We start from the raw sequence: 12,562 nt of genomic DNA on the forward strand, positions 1-12,562 counted from the left end.
TGTCTGTGCTTAACCAGCCACCCGGAACAGCAACCATCCAGATGATGATTGCAAACTTACTGCTCCTCAGTATTTTTAAAGGCCCAGCTGAACGGCGCCTGGGTGGCTCAGATGGTTAAGCGGCTGCCTTCGGCTCAGGTCATGATCCCAGGGGCCTGGGATTGAGCCCTGCATCGGCCTCCCTGCTCCGCGGGGAGTCTGCTTCCCCCCCCCCCTCTGCTTCTCCCCCTGCTCATGCTCTCTCTCTCTGTCTGTATCTCTGTGTCTTGAATGAATAAATAAATAAATCTTTAAAAAAATAAATAAATAAATAAAAGCCCAACTGAGAGCAACAATATTTATGGAAGATTACCTGAAGTAAATGCAGCCTGTACATTCTTCTAGAAACCCTAAGATCCCCCCTGAATTATGAATTAAGTGGACCATTAGTAAGCTTGATACCTATCTATATCACACTGGCGCCCCCATAAAGTTGCTTTTACTGAATTCCATTTTGTCATGATGCCGTCAGTTGATATTGAGGGACGACCTAACAAACAGTCCTGTGCACTTTGTCCCTGTCTTCTCTGGAAGGACAGGTTTACAGAGGCTCTTCATTACATCAGGCAGCATCCTCTCCACTTAGGACTCGTGGCAAATTTTTACTCTGTTCTCAGTACTACAAATGACGGTGCTTTTCCTTAGCTACTGGTTTCTTTTTACCTTATGGATTCTGTAAATGTTATAAGCGGTGGTGTTTTTCTTTTCATGGCAGTGATTAGAAAGCTTCTGGTCAGATCTATGCCCTTTCCCCCCCACCCCCCCAGCAAATGAATAGGACAAAAAGCACGAATTTGGATAACCTTTGAATAACTTGCCACTGTTATTTTCCCTTTCCCTCGTTTGACTCTTCATTTTCCTTTCTTTGCGGCTCATGCATGTGCACAAAGTAGGACCCCGTTTCCCATCCTCCCTACTACTGTCATATTCTATTGCACACCTCCTGCCCTTCAAGAGACATTTTACATTCTCACTCCTCATTTGCAGATTAAATACAATGAGGTAATAATCACAGTGAACTCTGCTTCCAGGGAAAGGATGGAATGTGATAAGGCTGAGCCGGGCCACCCTGGAACTTGAGGCCCCGTGTGGCAGAGGTGTGGCATCCCATCAGAGACCCAGGAGCTCCTGAGAAAGGACATCTTTTCTGAGAGAAGCAGACAGCGGCCTCTCCTCCCCTCACCCTAGCACGGGGCACTGGGCATCTGTCCACACTGGCTGGCAAATATTAGAATTCACTCGCTTTCTCCGAGCACACAATGCGTGGAGGGTTGCAAGGGTCCGAGCAAGTCCTGGGTGGGGGGATGGTAACTCACCTTGGGTTCTACATAGTCAACGGCTCAACTGTGAAGGTCCAGCCAGCCCTGAACTGCTCGGGGTTCCCCACACTCCGCTGCTTCTCCCTTCCGTTTGCTGCCACCCTGCCCAACAAACGGAAATGCTCTTCATACTACTCCACATGGCCACTCTGGAGGGTTGGGTTCCCTTGAAAGCAAAACGTGGGACACGGTGTGAGTCATTTCTTTGGGAAGTGAGCTCAGAAAGCAGCGGTGAAGAAGCAGGGGGAGCCAGTCAGTGGGGGAGAGAAAGTCAATAAAGCATGTGCTACCGACAGGGTACCGCTGTGGGCCAGCTGGGTAGAACGGGCCTCTGAACTGTCCCGTCCGTCCCCAGTGGAAACAGAAGGTTCAGCCATTACTCTCTCACTCTCCAGCCTCAAGTGTTGGAGTTGCCCCCCCACGCCAACACCGCGACATGAACTCCTCCATTCCTCTGGTCTGCACCTGTCCTAGCCTAGAGTCTTGAGGCAGGCAGGTGGAGGGACACGGGTGTGCTCGAGGTGGGTCGCTGATGGCATGCGCTGAACTGTCCCCCCACAGCTTTGTGGGAAGCCCAGGAGAGGCCAAGGGATGTGACTCGGGGCTTCTGCTATACCTACTCATCACTCCTATTTCCAGGCTGGTGTCCCCCTCCCCGCAATGGCTCTTCGTTTAATGTGTGTCTTAGAGTTAAACAACAGTGCTGTGCGTGTCTGTCTCCCCACCAATGGGATCAGAAGCTGCATTCTACTCGGCTTTGGACCCCAGCGCCCGGCACAGCGCCTGACACAGAGTAGGTCTGCTCAATAAATGTGTCAGTTCCGACTAGCATGGTTTGTGTCTCTTTCATCTGTTGGAGTGTCAATCACATTTTATTTGGGGAAAAAATAATCCAAAACCACTTATTTAGTCCAACCCTCTCGTTTTACAAATGAGGCATCAGAGGCCCAGAGAGCCTGAGTAACTTGTCTGAGATTACACAGTATATTAAAGTGATTATGGAATATTAAAATGATTCCCCAATTATGCCAAATGCAGACAAGGGGGCCGGCGGGAGTTACAATGTAAATTATTAGCACTTCAAATGGAGGGTATGACCACTCTGTGCTGGATTTCCAGCAGGAAATTGCTTAAAATAAATTAACTTGGAAAGTTCCTGAGCTCTGATTAAAGAGGTGAATGGCTTGAATGGGGCTCTCTCTTTGAGGAGAAGAAATTCACCCTCTGTAAACACATTTTCAAGTAATGTACCAAGGACTTTGAATCAGAATGAACTTACTTAGCATTCTCTTCCTCCAACCCATTCATCCCACAGTGGCAGCTATAGGGAGAGGCGTTTTAGTTTTTAATTAAAAAAATGAGATGTGGATGGTACTATCTTAATAAATTGAAAAAACCCTCTGAAGCCCTCCCCTTCACCTGTGCTCCCTCCTATTCCTAGAAAACCTTCTGCTGCAGTCTTAAGCAATGTGTGAGATACAGAATGCCAGGGATGGTCAAAGATTATGATGAAAACCAAGAAAAATAAAAGCTTACCACCCCCTGGGGTGCCTGGGTGGCTCAGTCGTTAAGCGTCTGCCTTCGGCTCAGGTCATGATCCCAGGGTCCTGGGATCAAGCCCCGCACTGGGTTCCCTGCTCGGCGAGAAGCCTGCTTCTCCCTCTCCCAATCTCCCTGCTTGTGTTCCCTCTCTCGCTGTCTCTCTCTCTGTCAAATAAATAAATAAAATCTTTAAAGAAAAAAAAAGTTTACCACTCTTCACTGCACGCTAATATAAATTTAAAAAAAAAAAAAACAGTGAAAAACTTTAACTTGCGAGGGCAGGGGGAGATTGTGAGTCATGGGAACTAGTCATCCTGCCAAATGAGAGAGTTAGGACTTATTTGAACAGACATACTTGTACTAAACTTTTCTCATGTGCCTGGACATGGGCCAACATTAGTCTATAAAAGAGGGGCTGGTTTAGTGTTTTCAGAGTCCATAATCCTGTGACAAAAAAACAAAACAAAACAAAAAACCAACCTGATGAGTCTAAAGCAGACTCCTGCTTCTCATCTGTGTGGCCCATTCTCTAAAGTTTTCCTTTTGACACTCACCTGGGCCAGAAGGTCCAAAAGTCAAGTGATAAAGGAGTGGTGACGCTTTTCTTCAGGCAATGTAGAGACGAAGGTTAAGAGGACTGAAGTCACACAGCGTAGGTGAACATTCAGGCTCTGCCACTTAAAAAAGCCCTCTGACCTGGCACGAGTTTATTTAACCTCTCTGGGTCTCAGTTTCCACATCTGTAAAATGGGGACTACTCTAGTAATATTTATGGCAAAGGATTATTTTGGGAATTGAGAAAGGGTTCATTGTATATTCATAAGATAGAAGCTGTTGGTTTGGCACTCAGCGGTGAGTGTCCCCACCTCCACCATGACTGCCTACCAAAATGTGTGCCCCGCTCCCCATTGTGGAATCATCAGTGGAAATTGGTCCTCCCGCTGGGGAGTACATTTCTAGCTTCCTTTCAGCCTAGATGAAATGACAGAAATTACACATATAACTTGGAGGGGGCAGGTTAAAAAGTAGTTTTGTGGCTTTTTTATACTCTCTTCCCATCTGCTAGTTGGAAGCAGAGGCTTAAGAGGACAGATCCTCAAGATGGGAAAGAAACAAGGGTCCCCAAATCGCTATATGGAGGAAAGCTGTCCCCAGCCAGGAACACCAGCAATTGTCCTGTTACGGTAGGGAGAAATAAGCTTCAATGGTGTTAAGTCCCTGGAATGTGGGGCTTACTTGTTCCAGCTGCTACAGTTACCCCAAGTAGTACACCTCCCTCCTTTTTTCCTAAGAAACCTTACTGTTGCTGAGGAGTCTGCCCACCTCTATTGAACCGTATGCCCTAAGGGAGGCTGGCTCTATCCCCAGGGGAATTCTTGATTGCTCTACAACTGGAGGTCTCTAAAGCTCTAAACTTGAAGACTTAATAAGTTTAATTCCCTTGTCAGTGATTGGTTTAAACATGACCAGGTGAGAAAACTCTGGCCATCGAGATGTAAGGCAAAGTCTTCTGGGAGGGGTCTTGCAATCTCTTCCTTACATCAACGTCACTCCAGCTTTTTTGTGATTACTGCTTTTTCTTGTTTCTGTTTTCCTCTTACCATTTTTAAGCTTTATTGAGGCATAATTTATATATAATAAAATTCACCAATTTAAGTATAGTTTGAGGAGTTTTTACAAAGTCATGTAACCACCACCACAATCATGATCAAGAATATTTCCAGGGCACCTGGCTAGCTCAGTCGGAAGAGCATGTGACTCTTGATCTCAGGATTGTGAGTTCAAGCCACATGTTGGGTATAGAGATTACTTAAAAAAATAAAATCTTAAAAAAAATGAATACTTCCATCTCCCACTAAAGATCCCTGTGCCCCTCTGTAGTCAATCCCTTCCCTTCATACCTAGGCCCTGCAACCACTGATCAATTTTCTATCACTATAGTTTTACCCTTCTAAAATTTTATATAAATCAAATTATACAGATATAGTCTTGTATGTCAGGCTTCTTTCACACAGCATAATGCTTTTAAGATTCATCCACGTTGTTGTATGGATCAGCAGTTCACTCCCTTTTATTGCTGAGGAGTATTCCATTATATAGATATAACTCAATTTGCATATCCATTTACCAGTTGATGCAAATTTGGGTTCTTTCCAGTTTTTGTTTATTATGAAAAAAGGTACTATAAACACTTGCAAGAAAGTGTTTGTGTGGATATACCTTTTTGTTTCTCTTGAGAAAATACCTAGAAATGGTAGTATTGGATCATATGTTAAGTTTTATGTTTAAATTTATAAGACACTGCCCAGCTGTTTCCAAAGTAGCATTTTGGAATATATTACTTGGCATTTCTACCCAAAATATATGAGAGTTTCAGTTCCTCTGTGCCCTTGTCAACACTTGGTATTGTCAGACACGTTTAATTTAGGTTATCCCAGTGGGTCTGTAGTAGAATCTCATTGTGGTTTTAATTTGCATTTCCTTAGTGACTAACTACGTGGAGTATCTTTTCATGTGCTTATTTGCCATCTGCATATCTTCTTTGGTAAAATGTCTATTCAAATATTCCACCCATTTTTAATTGGGATGTTTGTCTTCTTATTCATGAGTTATAAGAGTTCATTATATATTTTGAATACAAGTTCTTCATCCATTACATGTTATATAGATTTTTTTCCAGAGTCATGTTTTCATGGTTTATCTTTTTTCATCCTTTTACCTTTACCTGTTGGTGACTTTATATTTAAAGTACAATTTTATTAGATAGTATATAGTTGGGTTTTGCTTTCTTATCCATTCTGGCAATCCCTGCCTTATAATTAGGATATCTGAAACATTTACATTTAATGCAATTTCGATGTAATTGAGTTTAAGTCTATGATCCTGCTATTTATTTTCTTTTTTTTTTGAAAGATTTTATTTATTTTTTTGAGAGAGAGTGAGAGACAGAGAGCCTGAGCAGAGGGCAGGGGCAGAGGGAAATGGAGAACAAGACCACCTGCTGAGCAGGGAGCCCGATGTGGGACTCGATCCCAGGACTCTGGGATCATGAAGTCAGCCAAAGGCAGGTGCTTAATTGACGAGCCATGCAGGTGCCCTGCTATTTGTTTTCTATTTATCTCATTTTTTCTGTTCTTTTCTTTTTCTGCCTTTATTTGGTCAAAGTTTCATTTTGTTTTTTAGTATTCCTTTTTATTTCTTCTTTCGGCTTTTAGCTATACCTCTTTGCTACTCTTTTTTAAATGGTTTCTGAGCTTACAATATGTGTCTTCAACTTGTCATGACCTATCTCATGTAAATATAGAAGTCTTACAACATTGTACTTCCATTTACTCTTCTCCTCTTTTGTACTATTTTTTCCCATTAATTTTGTTCTACATATGTTATAAATCTCAGACTACATCATTGTTATTTTTGCTTTAGATAATTACTTTACATTTTTTTTAAATAAGAAAAATGTCTCATATTTGTCCACATCCTTACATTTCCAGAGCTCTTCATTTCTTTGTGTGGTTCCAAGCTTCCATCTGGTATTGCTTTCCTTCCACTTTAAAAACTTTCTTAACATTTTTTTTGTAGTATAAGTCTGCTGGTGATAAATCCCCTCAGCTTTTGTTTACCTAAAAATGTCTTTGTTTTGTTTGTATTATTTCCCCTGGATATAGAATTCTAGGTTGTAAGCTTTCTTTTTCTCTCAGAATTTTAAAGATGTCATTTTGTTGTCTCTGGCTTACAGCATTTTTGACAAGAAGTCAGCCGTTATTTTTATCTTTGTTTGCCTGTTTACAATGTAGCTCTTTCTCTTTTTTTTTTTTTAAGATTTTATTTATTCATTTGAAGAGAGAGACACAGCGAGAGAGGGAACACAAGCAGGGGGAGTGGGGGAGGGAGAAGCAGGCTTCCCGCTGAGCGGGGAGCCCAATGCAGGGCTCAATCCCAGGACCCTGGGATCATGACCTGAGCCGAAGGCAGATGCTTAACAACTGAGCCACCCAGGCACCCCAAGTATCTCTTTCTCTTTAAATTTTCCTCTTTATCACTGGTTTTCAGCAATTTTATTATGATGTGTTCTGCTGTGATTTTCTTTGTGTTTGTCCTGTCGGGAGTTTATTAAAATATTAAGATCTATGCTTTTATAGTTTATAGTGAATTTTGAAAAATTTTGGCTACTATTTCCTCAAATATATTTTTGGCCCTCATTGTCTTTTTTTCTCTTTCTGAACTCCAATTATATGTCACTTGATATTATTCCATAGGTCACTGTGGCTCCGCCCATTGTTTGAAAAGATTTTCTGTCTGTGCTTCAGTTTTGATAGCTTTTATTGCTATGTCTTCAAGTTCATTCATCTTTTCTTCTACAGTGTTGATTATTCTGGTAAGCCCATCCAGTGAATTTTTTATTTCAGATATTGTATTTTCAGTTCTAGAAGTTCTATTTCATTATTTTTGTAGTAGTTTCCATGTATGCCTTTATTATTTTCATGTTTGGTCTTGAATTCTTGGACATGTTTATAATAGCCATTTAAATTCCTTTTTTTAAATTCCACCATGACTATCACCTTTAAGTCTGATTTTTCTTCTGGGTAAGAGTCACATTTCTCTGCTTCTTTGCATGTTTAGTAACTATTGGATGCTAGGCATTGTGAGAGTTAAGTATCTGGATTTTGCTGTCTTCTTTGAAAGAGTGATAGGCTTTGCATGAGGAGGCAATTAGGTTACCTGCAGATAGCTCAGTTCTCTTTTTTTTTTAAGATTTTATTTCTTTATTTGAGAGAGAGAGAGAGCCAGCACGAGAGTGGGGTGGGGGTCAGAGGGAGAAGCAGACTCCCCACTGAGCAGGGAGACTGATGTGGGACTCAATCCCGGGACTCCAAGATCATGGCCTGAGCCAAAGGCAGATGCTTAACCGACTAAGCCACCCAGGCGCCCCCACCCCTTTTTTTAAAGATTTTATTTATTTACAGCTCAGTTCTTTTTAACTACTTCAAACGTTTTTATTACTAGAAATAATGTTTGCTTTCTATACAAGAGTTGGAAATCTGGAAAGTATAAAAAAAAATAAAATAAAGCAGTCCAGATTATAATTATCCAGCAATAACCACTGTTAATACTTATATATTTCTTTTCAATGTTTTTTACCCCTTAAGGATACATTTTATTTTAAAAAATACATAGATATTATCACAATGAATACACAGCTCTGTTTCTTGCTCGTTTTCATGTAAGAACATTTTCTCGTGTCATTAAAAATCTTTTATAAACTTGGGGCTCTTGGGTGTCCCAGTCGGTTAAGCATCTGACTTTGGCTCAGGTCATGATCTCAGGGTCCTGGGATAGAGCCCCACGTCAGGCTCCCCACACAGCATAGAGTCTGCTTCTCTCCCTCTCCTTCTTCCCCTCCCCCCGCTAATGCTCTCTCTCTCTCTCTAATAAATAAAATCTTTAAAAAAATCTTTTATATATTTAATTTTTTAGCCTTTTATTTGAAGTAATGTTAGATTTACAGAAGAGTTGCAAAGGTAGCACAGAGTTCCTGCATCTCCTTCCCCCAGCTTCCCTTGATGTTAACATGTCCATAACTATAGTACATTTATCCAGTGTTGCCAGATTTAGCCACTAAAACACAGAATGCCCAGTTAATCTTGAACTTCAATGAGCAATTTTTTAGTACAAGTATATCCTGAGTATTGCATGAAACAAAACAAAAACAAAAACAACCCCCCAAAAACAAAAAACTTGATTCTTTTGAGCACTTTTTAACTATCATTAAGCAAATTGCTTTTAATCTGGGGTTCGTTTAGCTTTACTACTAAGGCATGACCCTTCTGGAGTCCCTAGTGAATGCCCAGGTACCCAGAGAAGACTCTCCAGTCTAACCAGCTAGGCTACAACAACTGTCATTCCTGTGTGAACACAGAATTAGGCAGCTTCAAGAGTTGTTTTATAACCCAGCCCCGTGCAGTTTTACTCTGAATTTATGCAGCTTAGTTTCAACCAAAGACTCGAAGTTTCCCCTTGAGCAGATTGCTGGGGGCTCTTTCTGCGTGGCTTTCATCCCTCCAGGGCTCTGACTCCCCCATTCTAAACTCCATGTCCCCAGACTCTGATCTCTGTCTCCCAGACTTGGAGAGGTTGCCATGCTCCGTGTGGGATTCCTGCGTTGGGATCCAGAAATGTCTCCAGGAAGAAAGCCAGAGCAATTGTAGAGCTCATCTAATTTTTTCCACTTCTCTTGAGAATCATCCTGCATTGCCTGTGTACAATGGTGGAAAACAGTTTTTTCATATATTTTGTCCAGTTTTGTAATTCTTTATGGCAAAAGGCAATTCCAATATCAGCTACATGTTCATGGCCAGAAATGGAAAAATCTATTTTTTAACAAAAACTCACATACACATGTGATGTCCTCTTGCTCGGATGCTGTTGTGCCTGGCTGTGATGCTGGTTATGTGTAAGCCAATTTATAGACATGGCAGAGACCTGGCCTACAGACAAAGCCAATATGACAAGAATGGCAGGGAACAAAGATGGAAATTACCTGGGTCCTTGGTGACATTGTTGATCCACTGATCCAATTAACCCCGGAGCCCCCCAGTTTGGAGACTTACTGCTATGTGAAAAAAATTGTTTTCTTAATTTTTAAGCCAGCTGGATTGAGATTTTTGTGACTTGACATTAAAAGTACCCTAATTAATACAAATTAGTGTACTAATAAAATCGCGATTGCTCAGTAATTGTCAGCAGGTAATATTTAAAATATGACCATAGAGCACTATGTGCCAGCTAGGTAGTGTGCTAAGAGTTTTATATACATTATCTCGCCTACTATCATAGCAAACCAAGGAGGTAGTTAGTAGTAACCCTATTTTATACATGCAGAATCTGAGGTTAGGAGAGCAGCACATTTTTCAAGCTTACAATGTTTAGTCTACGGCATGGCCAGGATCCAATCCCGGCCTCTCTGCCTTCACAGTCACACAGTTATCTAGTCTTCCAACATTGATTTTCAGGTCCTTGAACTTAATCTAGACCAAAGTTCTTTTCACTAAAAAGGGGAAAGCTGATCAATGAAAAAAATATCCTTCAAGAACAGGGATCCAGGACACTGAGTGTTAGTCCAGACTCAGTGGATGGAGAGTTCCAAACTGAGTCCTGTGTCCTCACTTCCCCTGCCTGCCCATTTCTGGGATATCGGTTTACACATCTTCTGCTAAGTCATGACAGTTAGAGGAGTCGTAATACAAAATACCCCAGTAGAAAACCTAAGCAACCCAGCACCCAGGAAATAGTCAGATCCCCTGAAACAAGAGGCCCGGATGTGCAGCGAGGGTGGAACGAGCAGCCAGGGAGCATCACCGGGGGTCTCAGAACTGAAGGAAGACCTGGGAGTGAGTGACACAGGAGGTGGGAAACAGAAATTGCCGGGGGGGGGAGGGGTTAGGAATCCCCCAAGTCCTGTGTCATGATCCCATTATGGGCAGGAACCTGAATGGTGCTAGTTTGGAGGTACTGCAAAGAGCCACAATCCTTAAATCATACTCTGTGCCTGCTAGGAATACCAAAGTCATAGTTTTAAGACTTTGAGAAATGTAAAAGATGGGATGCATCATGATGGTATACAAACACTATAAATCCTTTCGAAAACCCTTCCCTTAGTCACTTAATGTAAGCGGAGGTTTGGAGAGCTGTTATCAGTGGAGAGAGAGAGAACTCTGGAGCAGGAACAGGGAACGGAAGCAGGGAGCAGGGAGGGGCGATCTTGGCCCAGGGCAGCATGCCCAGGCTGGGCTCCAGGAGGTCAATTGCACTTACACGTCCTTCTGCAATGACACACTCCGGGCAGGCTCGCAACCAGACCGGGCATGAGGCTGAAAAAGCACGTTTCTGTTCTTAACAAGTGCCTTTCCCGAAGAAGGTGGGCAATGAACTGGAGTCAGCTAGTCATTGAAGACACATCACCAACAGAAAGGAGGGCACCTGGACAGAAGGAGGGAAGGAGTGTGGCAGTGTGTGTGTGTGTGTGTGTGTGTGTGTGTGTGTGTGTGTGTTGCGGGGAGTGAGCCGAGAGACATAGAGAAGGAGAGCCGCCACTCTTTCCCCCTCTGATCCCAGAAACCTGCAAATGACAATAGTTTGGGTAGAACTGCCTTCAGAGGTGGGGAGGAGACGAGAAATCTAGGCATGACTGATGGAGTAAAAAGAGCAATAAAAATTGCATTAGCTATGGAGAAGAACATGGAAAAATGAAAACAGTGAATTTGCTGGGGTGTGGGGTGGGACTGTGCATGATTTTCTTTTTAAGTCCGTTCTTTCAAAAAAAAAAAAAAAAAGAGCTTTTTAAAAATGACATCCTGTATTTGAGTCAAGATTCTCTCTGGATGGCCCTGAGTCCCTGTTCCTGGAATTGAAGTCCGTGCCCAAGAGGCTGGTAGCGCTTTAAATTGATCCTGAGAACAAAGAAGGGAGCCTTTGCCACATTTTAATGGCCTCCAGCTGCTGGACCAGCCCCTCCCTAGGGCCTTAGCCACACCCTCAGTGTGCTCTCTTTTTGGGCAGGCTGTGCTTCCCGAGGTTTGGCTGTCTCTGAGTTAGGTTGGCTCCCTGGAGTCACCAGTTGCAGAAACCATCCTGCCTTTGGCATAAGGAGCCTTGCTGGCTTTGCTTTCCTTAGGCTCTCCCGTGGGAGGAAAGCCATGCAGCACTGACATGGGGCCATCTCTCTTCTCTGCATTGGAGGGTGGGCAGAGAGACTTCCCGAAAGCCATGGGCTGGTGGGTCAAGAAACGCAAAGGCCTGACAGTCCGCTTGCTAAATGGTTCAGGCTGGGTAAGACGATGTGACCTACAGCCCGTCACAGCCCGCCTTCCAGCTTTACCTTCAGGGCATCTTATAGGGGAGGTGAAGCAAAGCTAAGCCATTTTAGGGGCGCCTGCGTGGCTCAGTAGTTAAGCGTCTGCCTTCGGCCCAAGTCATGATCCCAGGGTCCGGGGATCGAGCCCCGCATCGGGCTCCCTGCTTCACGGGAAGCCTGCTTCTCCCTCTCCCACTCCCCCTGCTTGTGTTCCCTCTCTCGCTGTGTCTCTCTCTGTCAAATAAATAAAATCTTAAAAAAAAAAAAAAAAAAAGCTAAGCCATTTTATAAATCACCGGATTTGAAGGTCATTCCTCCTTTTTCCCAACAAGGAGAACCTAGATGTTTAAATTGCTTATCTCCTGTACTACTTAATTAAGTTTTTAAAATTTAAAGTGAAATGAAATGGTATGGAGGCTCTTCAAAAAAGTTAAACATAGTATTCCCATATGACCCAGCAATTCCACTTCTGAGCATATACCCCAAGGAATTGAAAGCAGGGACTCATCCAGATATCTGCACACCCACGTTCACAGCAGCACTATTCACCATAGCCAAAAAGGTGGGAACAACCCAAATGTCCATCGACTGGTGGCTGGATAAGCAAAATGTGGTGTAAATACACAAGAGAATATTATTCAGCCTTAAAAAGGAAGGAAATTTGGACACATGCTACAACACCCTTGAAGATATTATGCTCAGTAAATAAGCCAAACACAAAACCCACAAATATCTTATGATTCTACTTTTCTGAGGTACCTAGAGTAGTCAAATTGAGAGAGACAGACAATAGAATGGTGGTCGCCGAGGG

This window comes from Halichoerus grypus, chromosome 5, assembly GCF_964656455.1.
Source record: "Halichoerus grypus chromosome 5, mHalGry1.hap1.1, whole genome shotgun sequence".
In the NCBI taxonomy this organism is placed as follows: Eukaryota; Metazoa; Chordata; class Mammalia; order Carnivora; family Phocidae; genus Halichoerus; species Halichoerus grypus.